The following is a 22,942-nucleotide window of genomic DNA, read 5'->3' as shown; positions in this document are numbered from 1 at the left end:
CACCATGTACTGACTAAGCAAAGCTATATAAACTTGGAAGACTTTACTCGGCTGGTTTCCACCGTTTTGGACCAAGTAGAAAGTACTGATTTTCAGAGAAAGAAAATTGAGCAAATATGCACAAAGTAGAAAATCTGAAATTCAGGGAGACAGATCTGCTGATTTTCTAGTATGTAATTCCAGTTCATCATCAAATTTCAATATAATTTCTGTCTTGGGTTACATGAGCATTTCTACTTTCTTTCGAAATTAATATTTGCTCCTTGTGCTTTTAATTACAAAATTTATATGCATCATGATTTTATCTCTGCAAAAGTACATTTTGCATCTGCATATGTGTACATGAGAGTTATTGGGAAAGAGGAGCAATGAAAATTTTCCTAATGTGAACACATTCATAATGGGATAAGATATAATTTGATATTAAGAATTTAGATTACAAAAATTAAAATATGTTGTTTAACTGATACTTTTTTATGACTAATTAGAGATATAGATCCAAAAAATAAAGGAAAACTTTAATTACAGAAATTACAGCCTATAAATCAACAAGACCTAAGACAACAACTATTTGTCCTTATTGGCCAATAACATCATCTTAATTGTAGACTTACACATTAGCAGACCATTACATTGTGATGAAAGTTTATACCAACCCTAAGTGTTTATACAGCAGGCACATACCTGAATTGTCTTCATGAGGCTTTCATTACTCACTACAAAGAACCCTCTTTAAAGTTACTTATAATTTATCTGCACTGTTTATCTAGCAAGAAATCTTAATGATGGTGTATAATGCTAATTATGAACAGAACACAAAGGCTATAGAATAAATGCATGTCATGTGTTCAAAATTATAGCAGAAACAATCCATTATTTATATATTTGTATGTCTGTGAATGATAAATCTTCCATTCTCCAGAAATTAGAATTAAAAACATTCTTTTGCTTTAAATGAAGAAACTTAGACTGAGTGTGTCTGTGTGCACATGTGCTGCATGTGTACGTGCAAAATAGTTGCTTCAGAGGATATTTGGAATAAGCATTATAAAAAACACAATAAAGTGTTTGAAAATGAACAAAATTATTGGTTGAAGCAATCTTTCAAATTCTTACTTCTTATAGAAATTATGATCAATCAAATATAAGGTTTACATCTGATTACCATTTTCAATACACAGGTGTAATAAGTAGATGGGTAAACAATAAAACCCAGATTTCATCTTTTTGCATCCCTTGGAACAATCAGAATAATATCTGGTGGTCATTAACAGCTCAAATATGAACCTCTGTTTTTTTTTTTTTCTCATTTAGTAACAGCAGGGGTACATGGGATTCAAATCATTATGACTCAAAATGTTGACTTTGTGGTTAGAAGATTTGGGGTTGTATCTTTGCACTGAACATCTATCTGTGTGGTAAATGAGAACTTAACCTTTTAGGCTAGGTTTGTAACCCAGTGGTAGAGCCTAGCATACACAAAGCCCAGGGTGGGATCCACAGTACCATGGGTTGGGGTGTAGAAAAAAAATTACTCTGAATGTCATCTTCCTGATTTAAAAAGTGAAGGAAAATGTAATTGCAGCACCTTGGGAGGCTGAGGCACAAAGATCATGAGTTCAAGATCAGCCGCAGCAACTCAACAAGGCTGAAAGCAACTTAATGAGAGCCTGCTCAGTGGCAAAGCAGCCCTGTGTTCAATCCCCAGGGCCAAAAAAGAAAGAAAAATCAATAAAATAACTAAATATGAAGATGCTGATTAAAAAGTATGTTTGTAGTCAATCTTTTCTTATTTGCAGAGATGCTTCTTGATATACTAACAACATTGTAATCATTCATTCCAAAGACATAGAATATCTTCTTTGATTCTGAGTTGGGAGAAAGGTGATAAACAAACCTTGTTTTTCTGAAATATAGTGAAGGAGGTAAGAACTTAAAAATACATAGTATGATTATTTATTCTGTAAAATAATAAAACAGAAGATCACACAAAGTAAGGGCCAGCCTTGCAGACAGATGATGTTTGAATGGAAAAGCCTGAGGGAGCCATGCACTTGGAGACTTTGGAAAGGAAGAGAGTGAAGGGAAGTGTTGGTTTCTTATGGAAGGAAGGACAATAGTGGATACAATATTTGAAAGGTACCAGATACAGGCTCAGGTAGAGTCTTGCAAGCCTTGTTAAAGAGTCTGGTCATTTTATAGAAAACAGAAGGCTGTGTGAAGATTTTTTTTTAAGAGTAACATGATCTCTTCTATAGGGTAGTGTAGAAGACCTTGAAGCTCTGTTTGCTATGTCACCTGTAAAAAGTAGATGGTTAGAGAAGACAGACAGGTCAGAGGATTATTTACATAATCCACAGATGAAAAATGTTTTCCCAAGAAAGAAGTGAAAAAATCATTTATTTTGTTCTTATCAGCACTAACAAATGCAATTGTCTTAGAAAAAGTCAGGCTTACTACTGAGAACATATGAACAAGCTTCATGTCCCTAATCCCATAGGGACTCTCTCTTACACATTTCACAACAGCAATCTGAAACCAGATAAAGCACCCTAAAACATTGCTCCAAATTAACAGTGAAGAGCAAAGCCATCAAAATGGTATACTTTAATATTTCCAATACAAAATTACCTTTATGTGAAGCTAATCTTGCCTCTCAAGTTCATAATTCCTTCAATTTCAGAACCATTTTATCATATATTAAACCATCTTATTTTTGTTTACACAACTATTACCTCAACTATATCGGTCAAGAAATTTAGTTCTTTTCTAAAGTCTTTTGTTAGTTTCTTTGGAGTAATCCAAGTAGGAAGTAAAAACAATTTGAAAAAAAAAAGGTAAGAGTAGTGAGATTGGAGAGAAGAATATATGCCTGTGTGTGCTAGTGAATTCACATATGTGTGTGTGTATGTGTGTGTGTGTATACATACACACACATATATATATACACATACATGCATACAGGTACATGTATGCATATATATGGATTTATTCAGCAGATATTTAGAAAGAACAAAGGATCAAATTTGAGCAATCAAGAAACAAATATAAGAAGTATGGTAAAGCAGTTCAATGACTTGGGTGATTTTGGAAGTGCAAGTTTTCAGGGAATAGCAGGGGCAGGAAGAAAAATGTACAAACAAAAATACAAAACAGAAAGAGAGGAAAGAATGAATGCAGTGTACCTTGCAAGAAATTTTGGCTATAAACAAATTGAATGGAAGAACAGTGTGAAAAATAACAGAGTATTACTGTGAAAGGGAATGGGGTTTTATTTTATTGTCACTTTAACTTATTTCTTTCATTTTCAGCCATAGAACATTAATATGCTTATGGGGGAAAGTGGGTATAAGGAGAGATATTAATGATTTAGAGAAAAATGTAATAGTATCTCTAGTCATGCAGGTAGTGCACAAAATACAAAAAAGTATTAATATACAGAAGACAAATTTTAATTGGCATTATAAGGTAAGAATATTTCTTGGAATATTAGAAGAAAGAAACAGGAAAATTACTACTACTGCAGTCATTTATCAAAGGTAATGGTAAAAGATGAAGAAATTTCAAAAGAATGAGATTGCAGCCAAGAGAATACGGCCCTTCCTATATTTCTTCAATATCGACACTGCTGCGAGGAATGTGGTTAAACTGACAGCCCCCAGCCATGACTCCTTCAGAATCTACCTCTGTTTCTAATCTGAACTCACACAATTCCTGGACTGCTGCCAGCCAAAGATTGAATACAGAGGGAATATCAAAGTCATTGAAACTCAACACAGGCCTCTTCTAATGGGTAATCTCAGTTTGAATGACTCCATTAGTTTGGTCATCATTTTTTCAGAGTTGTATTGCATACTGAGAATCTTCCTACCCAATCCTTTCTCTATCTCTCCCTATTTTCACAAGATACACACCTCTATCACTCTCTAAAGACTTTTTCCATGTACTCTTGCTTCCTTTGTCTTTATCATCCATAGGAATTCCCTCAAATATTATTTTCTTGCACATATAATTCCATCTTGGTGTCCTTTTCTCAGAGATCCAGAATTGACAGATTTTAACTCATTCTTTCTCTATGATGTAGAATTCTATTTAAGAATGGCTAAGAAAAATTTAAAAAGCAGACTCCAGGGAGAACTTTTTATCAATAGATATTTAAACATATAAACAAGCAATAATAAAATTGGGCATTGTTATGGTTTGGATGTGAGGTTTTCTCCCAAAAGTTCATGTGTGAGACAATGCAAGAAGGTTCAGAGGACAAATGACTGGGTTGTAAGGGTCTTAACACAATCAGTAATTTAATCCCCTGATAGGGATTAACTGAGTGGTAACTGAAGTGGTAGGTGTGGCTGGATGACGTGGGAATGGGTCATTACTTTGGGATATATATTTGTATCTGGCAAGTGTAGAACTCTCTCTCTCTGCTTCCTCAACACCATGTTATGAACTGCTTCCCTCTGCCACACTCTCCTGCCATGATGTCTAGCCTCACCTTGAGCCCTGAGGTATGGAGCCAGCCTTCTAAGGACTAAGACCTCTTGAAACTGTGAGCCCTCAAATAAACTTTTTCTCCTCTATAGTTGTTCTGGTCAGATCCTTTAGTCACAGCAGCAAAATACCTGACTAAACCAGGCCTGGTGGCTTATGTCTGTAATTTCAACAACTCAGGAAGCTGAGGCAGGAGAATCACAAGCTTGAGATCAGCCTCAATCACTAAGTGGATCCTAAGCAACCTAGTGAGACCCTGTCTCAAAATAAAAAATGAAAAATACTGGGATGTGGCTCAGTGGTTAAGGGTTCCCTGGGTTTAATCCCTACTACACCCCCCCACACACCAAAAAAAAGAAAACAGAAAAAAAATTAATGATAAGAAAAGTACACAGTATTAGGAATGATGAATCAAATACAATCTTGGTGATAATTGATTCTGAAAGTATTAATATTTAATTTATGACAAAAAAGAATATCATACATGATATTGAATCAATTTATATTTGAACAAAACTTGTCTCTACCTTTGTTCAAATTTTATGTTATACAATATCACAAATGTGATAATGGAAGGAAAGATATAGAAAAAAAGGAGATAGAGACAATAAGTAATGATTATATAAAATAATTATTGGAATGAGAAAGGAGATTTATTTAATCTAATATAATCGAAATTACTAATGCATGTGGATATAATAAAATACAAATGCCACAAAACATACCAAACAAAACCTAAAAGCAAAGAGCAACATTGACCAAAACTTTCAATAAATATTCATACAAATGTTAATATTTTTCATAGAAACACTTCATTAAAAAATATCATTAAATGAGTAATGCCATCAAGATGGCAGACAGTAGGCTCCAATCCATTCTTCCCTGACAGAAAAACTGAGTTAACAACAATATCCTGATGAAATACCTTTGTGAAAACTCTAGAGATCAGTTTGGAATCTACTGTACCAAGATCAACTATAACACCAAGAAGGTATTCCAAGAAAAGAGAAAAAAATGGGGGGTGTTTTGCACACTTGACCCCTACATGACATTGTACCTACAGCTGAGAGGAAACCTCCTATTCTGGGATTCCTCCCTCAGAATGGAAACAAAGGACGGACTAGGCAAGAGAAATAAGAAAATATCTTGAGACAAGTAAAGACAAAAACACAGCATATCAAAACTTATTAGAGATAACAAAAGAAATGCTAAGATAGAAGCTTACAACTATAAATATGTACATTAAAAAGGAAGAAAAAAATCTCAAATGAAAACCTAACTTTACACTGATAATCTAGAAAAAGAAGAAAAAAATAAAATCAAAGGCAGCAGAAGGAAGGAAATAATGAAAACTGAAGCAGAGACAAACAATATAGAAACTAGAAAAGTAATAAAAATATTTTTTAAAAACTATAAGTTTTAAAAATTGTTTGTAGGATCAACAAAATTGACAACCCATTATTCATTTTCTATATTTAAGGGTGATTCTGATACTAATAATTGTTATATTTTAAAAATTTTATAAACTGACCTTGTTTATTTAGGAAGTTTATGTTAGTTTGAAAAAAAAAAAAAGATCAGTATTGTTATTTTTATTTGTCTTACATACTTTAGGTTTGTATTTATTTGCCTGCTTTAAAAATTGTGTCTTCTTGACAAAGCTCATATAGGAATAATGAGAACAAATGTTTACACTAAGCAAAAGGAAAGGAATAGGTTAATGCCTCTGGAAAAGCTGTAGTGGAATTAGTTATGGAATTTCATGGATGAAATGTGAAGCTTGAGATTTGCTGGCATTATTTTTCTTTTTCAAAAATAATTTCATACATGTTAGAAGGAAGTTTTAGTAGGAAAGTTTACATGTGGAAAGATATAATTCTCTTATTTTTATAAAAAAGCTACAAATTTTGAATTATTCATATTTGCTTATGAATAATAGTTTTTAGCAGAAACAGAAGCTGGCTCTCACACTATTTAGATAATGTAAATGGGAACATTCACAAAAAAGTTGTTGACCAGAATTTGAGTGTGTTAGTATGGAATTGATTCTGATGTTGAAAAGATTTTAATTACATCCTAAGCTGTCAGGCATAACTGTTTAATTTTTCAGACTTTAGTTAGAAACCCTTATTAATTTTAGATTATTGGATGGAAACATACATTGCTTAAGGTAATGCCATATAAAATGGAATGGAAATTTTTCATGTTCTAAAACTCCTTTCTCTATAATCCTAAATCTGTATCAGTTATTTAAATAATTCAGACTAGATAGCCAGAAATTACTGTTTCTGACAACGAATCCTTACTTAGTTGAGTTTAAGAAATGTGTGGACAAATTTTTTTTCCAAAATCTCAGTTGCCTGTAGTCACCCTCAAGCTATAGCCAGTCTAAAAGAATGCTATTCGATAATGAGGGCTCTCAGAAATGCATGCTGCAACTCAACTACTCAATATGTGAAATTTATCTGGCCAAACTTTTGTCCATGTTCAAACACAGATAACATATAGGGGCTAAGATAATTATATCGAGATTTCTATATACCTTAATATGACTGCTAGCCCTGTCATTTTCTATCTCAGTGACATATGCCAAGTTACTCAAAATTTTAAAATTCAATTTTCTCATCTGTAAGAATTAAGACAAAATATGCCTATCTTATGGATAAGTAAAAGGTTTGCCTTAGTTGAATTAATACAGATAAGTTTGGGAGTAAATATTTAAATGCATATACCCACAACTGTGATAGCAATAGTAATGGTAGTCGATGCAGTAATAGAACTATTTTACTTCCTTTAAAATTTATCTTCACCCTAACTGTATGATGACCTATGGCTCTTTCTGGACTCCACTTTACACCTCAATTATGACAAAGGGAGAATGAGATGTAGAAATGCGATCAGTGGAGGCAAAGAATTAAAGTGTTACTGAACCATTGTAACAGATTCATTAGGAACTCAATATTAAAAAGAGAAAGGTAAAACTAAACTCAGAGAACACTGTGTAGTTGGCTAACTACAACTCCTTGCAATGGTGGCAACAGCTGAAGTTTACTTTCAAGCCACTTAATGAAACTTCTATTTCTTCTACCCTGTGGTTATAAGTTTCTAATTGAAAACCAGTGAGAACAAAGTGGGAGAAATTGTTCAGTAAGAAGTAAATTGAATCCTAAACTGTGTAAACACATCTAATATAAACTTTAGGTGACACCCAAGCTGGGAAATGGCTTTCAGAGGCAGTGAAAGGGCAGCCAAAGTTTAAAAGTTAGGATCAAAACTGTTTTTAAAAATTGTATTATCTCCTCCAAATTTACATGCAAGCCACAAGGTATGCTAAAGAATTGAAAAGTGATCACTGTTGCTAAATGGTCTGTGAATAGTAACTAGATAAGTGTCATTATCTTAATCAAAAGCATTCATTAAACTCACATCTAAGTTAGCCGGTAGTAATGCTGTATTGGGTATTGTGAACAAAGCAGTTTAAAATGTACAGAGCTTTACACTTTGGGGGGGAATCAAAACTATAAATCTGGCATAAGAGACAAACACAACAGCATTAATCAAACAGATTAACAAGAAAAGTGTCTGTGTTATGTTGGGAAAAACTATGAGTGTCCTCTTATTCCAAAATGATTCCACATACAAGGGATTTCACATACAAGGCATTGTTCCTTTAGATAAACAGAATCATTAATTCACTTTCATCTCAGGAAGGTTGATTTAATCACAATTTTAAAGGTCAAGTAATTACATGTATTGTAGCACATTTAACAAGTATCATCTCAGTATGTGAAATAGCCAGAGGAAGTCACCAGTGAAGAATTCACTCAGGACCAAGGAATTTCAAAATCGTCACCATCAGGTTGTCAGCTAGAAAGATTGTTCTATATATCTTCGTACACAATGTGTGTGTTTGTGTGAGTGACTGCCAATTTAGCCAATGTGTGACACAATCAAAATTATACAGCATATGCATGTGTTCATGCTGTGATTTGAATGTGTCCCCACCACCACCCCCATAAACCATGTGTTTAGAACTTAATCCTGAATCTAACAGTGTTGGGATGTGGAGCCTGGCGGGTATTTAGTTCATGAAGACTCCACTCCACTTTTACAAACGAATTGATGTTGATTATAACAGGGTTTGAGTCTGCACATTTAATCTCTTGGGCTCTCTTGCCCCTCATTTCCTTCTGTCATTGGATGACAAAACAAGAAGTCCCTCACACAATGCCAGTCCCTCGACCTTCGACTGCCCTGCATCCCGGACCATGAGCCAATAATTTTCTGTTCAGTATAAACTACCTAGTTTATGATATTCTGTTACAGCAATAGACTAAGTCTGTGTAGGAGAGCATGTGTATGATTGTATGACTGTAGAGAGGGCCACGTCAACATATCTGAGAAGGTGATAATTGCCCAGAATATGCATAAGTCTGAGTCAAGATGTCAAATTCCACATATCATTAAAAAAGCAAAAAAAAAAAAAAAAATAAAAAATAAAAATAAATAAAAATAAAAAAGCAAATGTCTAGAAGAATTAACTGAAAATTGTCATGAAATTATATATGGAGAAACCTAGCTCACTTTATTTGCACACATTAGTTCTAATGCTTTACTTTGAAAACATACAGAAAATGCACAGATGTTTTATAAATGAACACACTTTGGTATAAAATGTTTCTTTTTATCCTCAGGTAAAGGAAAGATAGCATCAACCAATCAAAAGAAGTAGCAAGAGCAATTCAAGGAGAGACTTTTTCATTGCTAATTTCCAGAGGGAATTAGCCAATTTTCTGTATTATGATAGAATCAGCATATTGAGGATTGAACCTATAGATAATGTCAAAGCAGAAGAGGTGCTTTCAGCTTTGTGTGCCTGCTGAATCTTAAATATGAATGACTGCCGAGCTTCTGTTTGCTTCACGATTTCCGGTCAGGTTTCATCAGATTGGAGCCTGCTGTTTAAGCTGTATTTAGGACATGACCCTAGCAGCTGGCTCCACTGAATGAGCCACTTCAAGGTGGTTATTACTATGCATGTAATAACTAAAGAATTTGGAAGAGCTAAGAAAAGCACTAATCCCTGTGTATTCTACTGAATATTTTGGTAGATTTGAAATCTAACTAAGCAAGGCACATCTGAAAAATAAAAGTATGGTAATTTACACTAAAAATAACTTGAATATTACCATCTGGATGAGAAAAATGCCATATGACTATGTCAGAGAAAGGAAAATGTATTTTTTAGAATGCCCACAACTTGGAGTTTAAAATGTTTTACTCTTTCATAAGTTTATAAGATTCGTTTCGGCAAATAATTGTCTTTTGAATAATATTGGGCAAAATGAAGAAGGTCAAAATATACTTACTTTTATATCCATGTCTTATAAGGATGAATCTTTTATCTTATCCACCATTATAGCCTTATAAAACATAACATACTGTGGTCAACAATAAATATTTCTAGAATTTAAAATTGTATGTAGGTATTTGAAAACACAAGAGGACTTTGAAAAATGTCCAATGAAATTTAAAAACTAATACAAAATGTACATTATAATCTGAATAATCTGAATGACCAAGAGAACTCAGTAATGTATTTTCTCTGAATAAGTCTAAAAAAGAAAAGTTTCATCTAATGATAAATATTATTTTTCCAGTTTTACTTATGAAGAAAAGTAATAACTGTATACTTGCTAGGTACTGTAATATTTGTGTAACTCCAAAAAATAGAATACAAAAGAACAATATTGTTTTTTTGCAAGGTAAACAACTTGGATATGATTAATGATCTTTTAAAATATTTATATATCACTAAATACATACCTATATAAATTGATCACCAAATTGATCACTGTAGGTATTTTTTTTAACAAATATCTCATTTCTTCAGGCATATTGCTAAAGCTTAAAATGGACAGTTAAAAATATTATATTTTTTAATGTTTTTAGTTGTAAATGAACACTATACCTTTGTTTTATTTATTTATTTTTTATGTGGTGCAGAGGATCAAACCCAGTGCCTTACATGTGCTAGGAAAGTGCTCTATTACTAAGCTACACCCCCGACCCCCACTGTAGATTTTAATAGTTAAGATGGAAGAAAACTACTTTCTTTATAATATTGTAAAGTAGAGTTGTTATCCCATTTTTCAGTTTGTGTTTTTAATGCTCAACATTATTTCAGCCCAAACTTTTAATATATATTAGACACTTTGTCTTCTATTGCAGATAGTTACTATTATCAAGGTTTCTAAATAATTTGGGAGTGAGCAATGACATATGCTGAAATTTGTTGTTAGGTCTCTCCATGTAGGGTAGTAAATAATTTTGTTTTAGTGTAAAAATCAAGGGTCATTCAAATGTTAAAATATTTATAAAAGGCCCCAGAACTCCTTTGTAATTACAATCAAACCAAAATGTCTAATGTACAAGTAAAATGTTGGGCTGAGGGAATGAAAAAAATTAAATGAATAAATTTTATCATCATTGAAACTAAAATATCAACCACATTTTATAATAATACAATATCACAAGTAGTGATATTGTATAAAAACCCTAGAACTTACAATATTTCTCCCTTGTTCTTTCTCTAAGACCTAAGTTAAAACTTCCCTAGAATCTTTCCCATTTTATCTGAATGAACTAACCTGTACCTGACTGAGGGTGGTTTGAACTTGATTTCTGGTGGTATCCTCATTTTCTGGATATCCAAGTGCCCCCGTGACTTCATCCTCAATCTCCTTCCATCATGTTTTGCTAGCAGTATTACTTAGGTGTGGATGTTATATACTTCCTCTGGGAAACATGGAACAAGCAGCACCCCACAAAATCTGAAGATGATCTTTTAGACTGCATATAGTTAGCTTCACATTTAGCTTTATTAAGAAAATTTAGAAATGAGTATTTTGAACAGTTATAACAATTTAAATAAATGTTTTGAGTTAGGGCTTTTTCTATTGACCTGTCTCTATTCAACACAGATTTAATGGATTCATTTAGTTTCCATTCAATTCTTTCCTATTCATTCTAATGCTTAATGCAATTGCAGGTCATTATATTGCAATTACTCAATAAGGAAATACTTTTAAATGGTGGCTTATTAAAACATTTTATAGTATTTCAATTGGAGCCAAAAAATAACTGCATGTGCAAATATTATTTTTTAAACTGCACAGTAAATAGAAAATCTACAATTAGATGTTTTTCTTCAGGCATATTGCTAAACCTTAAATACTGACAATGAAAAATATTATATTTTTTCTTTCTTTGTATTAGATTAAGTGTGAATAATTTTGGTTAGCATACAATAATGAATTAAGAACTAATTTTTTCTTCCATTATATATTAATATGTGCACATGTTCTTTTGATTTTTTGATAACTATATCAGTATAGATAATTCCTCTTAAAGTCATAGTTTTTAAAATTCATTCTAAACAGAAAGTACTAATACTTATATTTAATAAATAGCAGATCTGTTTAAAGGATCCATACTGATGGTCGTGAAGATATTTAATGGCTTTAAGCTTTAATTACATATGAGAAAAACTTTATATTTATATGTAGTTTTATGTGCAAGTTTATAACATTTTCAAACTCTTGCTAAAAATAAAAAATAATAATAGTATAAATGATAAACATAAAAAGATTATAGCCTGGGTTATTTTTGTCTACTATAGAAAGAACACAATTATTGATTCCAGTTGTTGTTGTTGTTTTTGCATAGGAATTTTCTACACAATCCCTAATAGTTCATTTATAAATGTTAAGATACACCAAATTGTTGCTCTCAAAGTTTCATTTTCATATTATTTCAGCATTTTCAAGTAACAGATTTCTAAAATTTTCACCATGGTTAAGTTAACCATAAAATGTTGCATTTTGGAATCAATATTCCTTATCTTCCTTCCCTTTTCCCCCAAATTTATAGGATGGCTATATTAATTTGTTTTTTTTTTTTTTTTTTTTTTTTTGGTAATTGAAGAAAAACTCTATTTTGGCTTTATTCCTATTATTTATCATACTAAAATATTAATAAACAATTAAAATTTAAAAAGGCAGCATTAAATGAAAAAGCAAATTTCTCAAAATGCCTATTGAGAAATCAATATTTTTAGAATGGCAAAAATAGAGAAACATTTAGATAAACTGAATTACTGATGAATGTATATTGAAACAATATTTGATCAATTTATTTTTAATCATGCATTTAAAGGTCAATTGACAATCATAATCAAGAGGGATTTATACATAATTTAAAAATATGTAAATATTCACAAATTAATTAATTAATAAGATACACCACAACACAAAATAAAGGACCTGAATCATGGGATCATTTCAATTGGTGCAGATAAAGCATTTGACAGCACTGAACATTATAAAAACTCTCAAAAAAATTAGGTAGAAAAGGACACAATAATGTCCACATCTGTAAACCACACAGCTAACATCATATAAACTGCAAAAAACTGATAGCTTTTCCTACAAGATCAGGAAGACAAGTATGCTTACTCTCACCACTTCTGCTCAAGATATTATTGAGAATATTAGCCAGAGATATTAGGCAAGAAAATAGTGAAGAAGACATGCAAATTGGAAAGAAAGAGGCAAAATTGTCTCAGGGAAAGTGATATAGAAAAAAAAACCCTAAAGATTCTACCAAAAAGAAAAAAAAATGGGCTTGTAACTAATAAGTGCTTTCAGCAAAATTAAAGAATATAAAATCATTGTACAAAAGCCAAATTGCATATATATAACAGGAAACCATCCAAAAAAAAAGAAATAAAGAGAATATCCCATTCACAAGAGCATCAAAAAGAATAAAATACTTAGATAAATTTAACCATGTAGATGAAACATCTATTCACTGAAAAGTATAATACAAGGATGAAAGAAATTGAAGAAAATATAAATAAATGAGAAGATAGAAATTCTAGTTCATGTATTTGAAGAATATTGTTAAGATTTCAATACAACCCCAAAAGTTCTGTAGATTCATTGCAATCATTATCAAAATTCCAATAACTGTTTTTAGAGATGTGGAAAAATAATCCTGAAATTCATATGGAAGAACAAAAGACCCCAAATAGTGAGACCGAGCTTGGGCAAAAAGAACAAAGCTTGAGACACCACACTTTCTGATTTCAAAATATATTAAAATGCTATAATAATGAACATAGTTTTTAACTGGCATACAGACATACAGACTAAATGAACAGAACAGAAAGCCTAGAGATAAATCCATGGTTTCAAGTCAATTGTCAACAGCATCCAATGAAATCAGAGCAGTCGCTCAACACATAATGTGGAGAAAATTGGATATCCACATGCAGAATGAAAATGTATCTTTATGTTACACCATGTACAAAAATTAACTCAAAATTGTGAAAGATTTAAATATAAGACCTGAAAGTATAAAACTAATGGAAGAAAACATAGGGGAAAAAGCAATTTGATATGAGTCAGCATAATGAGCTTTTTAAATATGACCTCCAAAGCAAAAACAACAAAAGTAATAATAGACAAGTTGGATTTTGTTAATCTAAAAGCCCCTCCTACTAAGGGAAACAATAGAGAGACTACCTACTTAATGGGAGAAATAATTTTCAAATCTTACATCTGTTAAGCGGCTAATATGCAAAAGAGGAATACAAGTAATTCAATAGCAAAGAAAAAGAACAGTTAAAAATTGGATAAATGGATGATTTCACTACTGATCTGGACGGTGTGCTTTTCAAGCTACAAATAGTGTAAATATTCGTGTGAAATCTGAAATATTAAGCATCCACAGGCTATATGTTTATTTTTTGTTTCCCTTATCTCTATTACATTATCCGATGTTACAGAAGTTGTGTGGTGGAGGGGAGCCCAAAAGACTAGGAACCATATCTATTTCACAAACCTAAGCACCTAGTACACTTACTGGTACACTGGACATACTGGCACACAGTAGCCAAGAGATGTTTGTCAAATAAACATATGTGGTGACTAAAAGCATAAAGGAGAAGGAGAAGGAGAAAAAGAGGAGGAAGGGGAAGAAGAAAAGAAGAGACAAATGTGGATGTGTAATCAATGTGAATCTGCAATCTGTATACGTGGTAAAAATGGGAGTTCATAACCCACTTGAATCAAATGTATGAAATGTGATATGTCAAGAGCATTGTAATGTTTTGAACAACCAATACAAAATAACTAAATAAATAAAATAAAATATGACCATTAGAAACAAAAAAAAAAAAGAAGAAGAAGAGACAAAAGAAGACATACAAATGATGGTTAGGAGATATATGAAATGATATTCCATATCATTAATGATCAGAAAAATATGCAAGTTAAATCCCCAAAAAAGATATCTCATATTTTTAAAAATGACTATAATCTGGGCTGGGGATATAGCGCAGTTAGTATAGTGCTTGCCTGCATGCACAAGGCCCTACATTCAATCCCCAGCACCACAAAAAAAATAAAATGAAATAAAACAAGAAAAGAAAAAAAAACTAAAATTACAAATATAATAGACAAAATGTGATGGTAAGGATGTGAAGAAAAGGGAACTCTAATACACCATAAATGGGAATGTAAATTGGTACAGCCATTAAGGAAAACAGTATGGAATTTGTCAAAAATTAAAAATAGAGCTATTGTATTTCAGGCCATATATCCAAAGGAAATAAAATCAGCATCAGCATCTAAAATTAAAAACAAAGTTATTGCAGCATTATTCACAATAGCTAATATACAGAAACAACTTAAACATTCATCTATGGATGAAAGAATAGAAAATAAATACACATATGAATATATACGCACTGTGAAATGTCATTTATCTTTTAAAAAGAAGAAATCCTGCCATTTGCAACAACATTAATGAACCTAGAGAACATTATACTAAACCAGACACAGAAAGACAAATACTGCATGTTCCCTCTACTATGCAGAATCTACAAACGCTGAAAAACAGTGTACAATGGTAGTTGCTAGAGGCTAGGGAGTGAGAGAAATGGGAAGATGTTGGTCAAGAGTTGTGAATTTTCATTTATTCAAGATCGGTAAGTTTGGAAGAAGTTAATTAACAACATTAAGTCTGTAATTAAAAATAATACATTGTATGCTGGAAATGTGCTAAGCCAGTAGATGTTGAGCATTTTCACCATACACACATGCAGAGGTAACTATGTGAACTGATGAACATGTTATTTAGCTTGATTGTGGTAAGTATTTCACAATGTACCTATATATATTGAAACACAATATATGGTAACTTAAATACATTTTTATTTTAAAATACATTTAGTACTTTTTATTTTATTTTTATTTATTTGTTAATTTTATGTCAGTACAGAGGGAACAAAATATCCATCAGCACAATTCAGAGCAGTGCTATTTGTATATGTAATGGTATTATTAAGTATAATATTATATGGGTATGGGTACTATTGGTTAGTTATTCTTAATTTACATCCTTGATAGTAATAGAAATTAGTTACAACATAGATGTTTGTAATATAAATTAAAGATATAGAACATATAAGTACAAAGCAACATATTTTAAATCTGAACTTGACCTCTTTAAAAAAATCAGGATTCCCAAATAAATCATTAGAGAAAAATTAACTTTGCACTCTTACATTTTTCAGAAACTGCAAAGAGCTATATAAAGTTTTTCTCTAGTAAAAACAAAACCTTTTCATTCATTTAATCTCTATACCAATTAGAGTCAGGAGAAGAGGCAAAAATACAATAATTTAAACATAAAATGTTAATACAATGAAAGATTAATTGTAGAGGGGAATGGAGTGAAAAAGGACTGACTAGGAAGAAATATGGAGAATTGTAAATATAGGGATTGCAGATATACTGAAAATTATAGCAAGTCAATTATGTACTATATACTAGTCACTACCCTGATAGCTGAGTTAGAGCATCCGAGGTAACATTCTCTCTCTGCTTATTCCCTCCTAGGGTTGAGGTCCAGACCTCCTTGGAAAGGACATGATCAATATATTGAATGGCAGATTTCTATACAAGTTCCTAGCACAGGTGGAATGCTGTGCTTTTAGAACTCACTGGAAATCATCCCTCTGGAAATTATCAGAAACCTGTATTCTGAGGTGCTTCTCCTCAGAATTTGCTGTGAATCAAAACAGAGAGATGCCAGATGCTATAATTTGAATAAGTATCCTCTAAAGATCCATGCATGGAATGCTTGGTCCACAGGATAGTGTTTTGGGAAGTGGTAGAACCTTTGGGAGGTGGGACCTAGTAAGAAGTCCTTATGTTATCAGGGCCTACTGGGAATTGTGAGAACTTGACCCCAGCCTCTCCCTGTTTCTTTTGCTTCTTGGTGGCCACATGTTCCTTCCATTCTTATATGGTACTTATGGTACATCAACAGAGGCTCAAAGGAATGGGACTTAATTATTCATAGACTGCAACATCTAAAACTATGAACTAAATAAAAATTTTTGTATAAGTTATTTAACTCAGATATCAACTGAAAGTAATACAAAGATGACTAATACATTAGAAGAAGTCACTGACTGTTGGGATCTGTTGCTTTCCATGAGTGCACAGCCAGGAACTGCAGAAGCTATTAGATCAAGAGAACAAAGCGTCTTCTTCCTCCAGCATCTCTGTAGTACACTCTATTGGCGAAGCTGAACATTAGTTCCACTGGCCAAAAAGACCCTCACAGCTTAGAACTAATATATTGATAACTGTCCTAGTTATTTATCTTATCAATGACTATGTCTTGAACCTACTAATCTCTTAACAGGGTTTGTAACACTGCTTCTGCTAGCATTGTTTTTCTTTCTTAATAGAGTATAAAATTATTACCTATAAACTGTACCTTTTCAAAAATTTTTGTTTAATTTCTCTCCCTGTGGTTTATTGAAGATAGCAGTTTTAAATTTATAATAGTATTTTTCAATTATGAGTAGAGTTTACTTCAATAACACTGAACAAACACAAGGCTGATGTAGGTCTCATGCTTTCTCAAGCCTTCATTTAAAAAACATATCAATAATTCATGTTCTATAGCCCTGTATGGATTTAAACTTTTCTCTTACTTAACTTTTAAAAGAAAAACAGAAAAAGCTATTAATTACATTTTACAGAAGGAAATCTGAAATATCTAGTCCCATCTCCTCCTATATAGTCTTCTCACATTAAGTCCTCCCAACTCAATATTCCAAAATATCTTACACAGTTAGGGCTTATTGAAACTTATTTTTTTTTCATACTTACTCAATGAAATCTAAACTCCTTAACTTGGGAGAATAGATTTTCTTATTATGAAGTCAGGTTATTTTTTTTCTTGTTATGTTTCCTTTGAATATATCTCAATATCCATTCTTTTTTTATTTACTATTGAATGCCAAATTGTTTATTTTTTAACAGTTTGGGAAATAAAAGTAATATAAGTGTAAAAGCTAATAGTTTTTTTTTTTAATTTGTTCTAATTAGTTAGACATGGCAGTAGAATGCATTTAGACAACATCATACAAATATGGAGTATAACTTCTCATTCTTCTTGTTGTACATGGATATAGAAACACACCAGTCTTGTAGTTATATATGTACATAGGGTAATAATTTCCAGTTCATTCTACTGTTTTCTTAAACCCATGCTTCTTTCCCTCCCTTCACTCCCCTCTGCCTAGTCCTAAGTACCTCTATTTTTCACTAGCACTCCCCACTCCATTATTGTGAATTAGCATTCGCATATCAGAGAAAACATTTGGCCTTTGATTTTTGGCAATGGCTTACCACACTTATCATGATATCCTCCAGCTCCATACATTTACTGGCAAATGCCACAATTTCATTATTTCTTAAGGCTGAGTAATAATCAATTGTGTATGCATAGTACATTTTCTTTATCCATTCATCTGTTGGAGGGCATCTAGGTTGGTTCCACAGTTTGGCTATTGTGAGTTGAGCAGCTATAAACATGGATATGGCTGTGTCACTGTAGTATGCTGATTTTAAGTCCTTTGAGTATAAACTGAGGAGTGGGATAGCTGTGTCAAATGGTGATTCCATTCCAAGTTTTCTGAGGAATATCCATACTGCTTTCCAGATTGGTTGCATCAATTTGCAGTCCCACCAGCGATGTCTGAGAGTACCTATTATCCCAAATCCTCGCCAACAATTATTGTTGCTTGTATTCTTGATAACTGCCATTCTGACTGGAGTGAGATGAAATCTTTGAGTAGTTTTGATTTGCATGTCTCTAATTGCTAGAGAGGTTGAACATTTTTTCATATATTTATCAATTGATTGTATTTCTTCTGTGAAGTGCCTGTTTAGTTCCTTAGCCCATTTATTGATTAGGTTATTTTTGTTTATTTGTTTGTTTTGTATTAAGTTTGTTAAATTCTTTATATAACCTGGAGATTAATGCTTTAGCTGAGGTGCCTGTGGTAAAGGTTTACTCCCTTCTGTAGGCTCTCTCTTCAGGTTATTGATTGTTTCTTTTGCTGAGAAGCTTTTTAGTTTGAATCCATCCCATTTATCAATTCTTGATTATACTTCTTATGCTTTAGGAGTCTTGTTAAGGAAATAAGATCCTAAGCAGACATGGTAAACATTTGGGTTTACTATTATTTTTATATTAGATGGAGGGTCTCTGTTCTAGTGCTAAGTTTTTGATCCACTTTGAGTTGAGTTTTGTGCAGGGTGAGATAGAGGGATTTAATTTCATTTTGTTACAAATGGATTTCCAGTTTTCCTAGCACCGTTAGGTGAAGAGGATATTTTGTTTTTCAATGAAAAAAATTTTTATTAGTTGCTCATGACAATACAATGATCTTGACATATCATACATTTGATTCAAATGGGGTATGAATTCTCATTTTTCCATGTGTACAGGTTGCAGGATCACATTGGTTATACGGCCACATCTATACATACAGCAATACTAGTGTCTGGGTCTAATATGAAATGACTGTATGTATGTGAGTATGTCTCTGTGTCTTCTATTCTGTACATTTGGTCTATATGTGTGTTTTGGTGCCAATAACATGCCATTTTTATTAATATGGCTCTGTTATATAGTTTAAAGTTTAGTATTTTGATACCTCCTGCTTCATTTTTCTTGCTGAGGATTTCTTTGGCTATTCTGGGTCTCTTATTTCTCCATGTGAATTTCATGAATACTTTTTCTAGTTCTATGAAGAACATCATTGGAATTTTAATAGGAATTACATTGAATCTGTATAAAACTTTTGGTAGTATGGCCATTTTCACAATGTTAATTCTGAGTATGCAAGAGCATGGGAGAAAAACTGGAACAAGACAAGGATTCCCTCTATCACCACTTCTACTCGGCATAGTCCTAGAAACTCTAACCATGGCAATCATACAGATGAAAGATATTAAAGAAGCCCCTCTTCTAAAGTCTTCTTCAATCTCTTTCTTTAATGTTCTGTAGTTTTCATTGTAGAGGTCTTTTACCTCTTTTGTTAGATTGATTCCCAAATATTTTTTACCCTATTATGAATGGGGTATTTTTCCTAATTTCTCTTTGAGTGGATTCATCACTGATATATAGGAGCATGTTTGATTTATGGGTGTTGATTTTCTATCCTGCTGCTTTGCTTAAATCATTTATTATTTCTAGTAGTTTTCTAGTGGACGTTTTTGGATCTTCTAAATATAGAATAATATCATCAGCAAATAGTGATAATTTAAGTATTTCTTTCTTATTCATACTCTTTTAATGTCTTTCATATTTAGCATAGATAGCTTTTACAATATTGCTACTATCCGTAGTTTTTCTAATGTGATAAACATAAAGGGGTGCTGTATTTTGTTGAATGCTTTTTCTGCATCTATTGAGATGATCATATGATTCTTTTCTTTAAATCTCCTGATGTGATGAATTATATCTATTGATTTCTGTATGTTGGACCAACCTTGCATCTCTGGATGAACCCCACTTGATCATGGGTGCACTGTCTTTTAAATATGTTTTGTCTTCAGTTTGCAAGAATTTTATTAAGAATTTTTGCATCTATGTTCATCAGGGATATTGGTCTGAAGTTTTCTTTTCTTGATATGTCTTTGTCTGGTTTTGGTGTCAGGGTGATACTAGCTTCATAGAATGAGTTTGGAAGAGTTCCCTCCTTCTATATTTTATGGAATAATTTGAGGATTATTAGTGTTAATTGTTCTTTGAATGAACTGGGCTGAGAATCCTTCTTGTCCTGGGCTTTTCTTGGTTGGTAGGTTTTTGATGGCATCTTCCATTTAATTGCTTGAAATTGATCTGTTTAAATCATTTACGTCTTCTTGATTCAGTTTGGGTAGGTCATAAGTCTCTAGAAATTTGTCAATGTCTTTGAGATTTTCTATTTCATTGTAGTAGGAAATTTTCAAAATAGTTTCTAATTATCTTTTGTATTTCAGTAGTGTCCATTTTGGTGTTTTGTTTTTCATCATGAATTTTATTATTTTGAGTTTTCTCTCTCTTTGTCTTCTTTAGCATGGCTAAGTGTTTATCAATTTTATTTATTTTTTTAAAAAAACAATTTTTGTTTTGTCATTTTTTTGTATTGTTTCTTTTGTTTCAATTTCATTGACTTCAGCTCTGATTTTATTTATTTGCTCTCTTCTGCTTTTCTTGATGACTTTTTCTTCTTTTTCTAGGGCTTTGAGATGTAATGTTAGGTAACTTGTTCATTGGCTTTTCATTATTTTAATGAATGAGCTCAATGCAATGAACAGTCCTCTTAGCACTACTTGCATAGTACCCCAGATATTTTTATATATTGTATTGGTATTCTCATTTACCTCTAAGTATTTGTTTTTTATTTCATCCCTGATTTCTTCTGCTCTCCATTAATCATTCAGTAACCTATCCTTTAGTCTTCAGGTGTTGGAATAGCTTCTATTTTTAATTTTATTTTGATTTCTAATTTAATTCCATGATGATCTGATTAAATGCAGGGTATTATGTCTATTTTTTTTTTTTTTTTTTTTTTGTATTTGCTAAGTGTTGCTTTGTGGCATAAGACATGATCTATTTTAGAGAAGTTTCCATGTGGTGTTGTAAAGAAATTGTATTTGCTTGTTGATAGATGAAATATTCTATATGTCCATTAAGTCTAAATTATTGATTATATTATTTAGTTCAAAAGTTTCTTTGTTTAGTTTTTGTTTGGAAGATTTATCCAGTGGTGAGAGAGGTGTGTTACATCCAGTATTATTATATAGTGATCTATTTGATTCTTGAAATTGAGCAGGGTTTTTTTGATGTATGTAGATGGCCCATTGTTTGCATTGTTTGGGACATGAATATTATTCTGTCTTGTTGATGTATGATTTTCTTAAGCAGTATGAAATATCCTTCTTTATCTGTCTTAACTAACTTTGGCTTGAAGTCCACTTTATCTGATATGAGGATGGAAACCCCTGCTTTTTTATGACTTTCATGTGAGTGATATGTTTTTTCACATCCTTTCATCTTCAGTCTGCAGATGTCTTTGCCTATATGAGGTGAGTCTCTTGGAGACAGCATATTTTTAAGTCTTTTTTTTTTTTAGAGAGAGAGAGAGAATTTTTTAATATTTATTTTTTAGTTTTCGGCGGACACAACATGTTTATTTGTATGTGGTGCTGAGGATTGAACCCAGCGCATGCCAGGCGAGTGTGTTACCGCTTGAGCCACATCCCCAGCCCTAAGTCTTTTTTTTTAATCCACTTTGCCAATCTGTCTTTTGATTGAAGAGTTTAGGACATTAATATTCAGGGTTACTATTGAGATATGATTTATATTCCTGTCCATTTTGATTTATTTCTGATTTTTTTTTTTTAATATTTATTTTTTTAATTCTCGGCGGACTCATCTTTGTTTGTATGTGGTGCTGAGGCTCGAACCCGGGCCGCATGCATGCCAGGCGAGCTCGCTACCGCTTGAGCCACATCCCCAGCCCCTGATTTTTAATTGTATTTAGTTTCTCCCTTGATTGTCTTTTCCTTTAGTTTAGTTCCTCCATTTTCTGGTTTTCACTTTTTTTTTTTTTAATTTCCTCCTTATGGAATATTATTGCTGAGAATGTTCAACAGTGCAGGCTTTCTAGTTGTGAATTCTTTTAACTTTTGTTTATCATGGAAGATTTTTACTTCATCTTCAAATCTGAAGCTTAATTTTGCTGAATATAAAATTCTTGGTTGGCATCCATTTTCTTTCAGAGCTTGGTATATTTTGTTCCAGGACACCATAGTTTTGAGGGTCTGGGTTGAGAAATCAGCTGAGATCAGAATTGATTTTTCCCCTTTAAATAATCTGATGCTTTTTTTTAATTGTGGCCTTTAAAATCCTATCATAGGCATTTTCATTTTAATGTGCCTTGGTGTGGTTCTTTTGTAATTTTGTACATTTGGATTCCTGTAAGCCTCTTGTATTTGATTTTGCATTTCATTCTTCAGGTTTGAGAAAT

Source organism: Marmota flaviventris, chromosome 7, assembly GCF_047511675.1.
Source record: "Marmota flaviventris isolate mMarFla1 chromosome 7, mMarFla1.hap1, whole genome shotgun sequence".
In the NCBI taxonomy this organism is placed as follows: domain Eukaryota; kingdom Metazoa; phylum Chordata; class Mammalia; order Rodentia; family Sciuridae; genus Marmota; species Marmota flaviventris.
The sequence above is the reverse complement of the archived record's forward strand: the minus strand, read 5'-3'. Positions refer to the sequence as shown.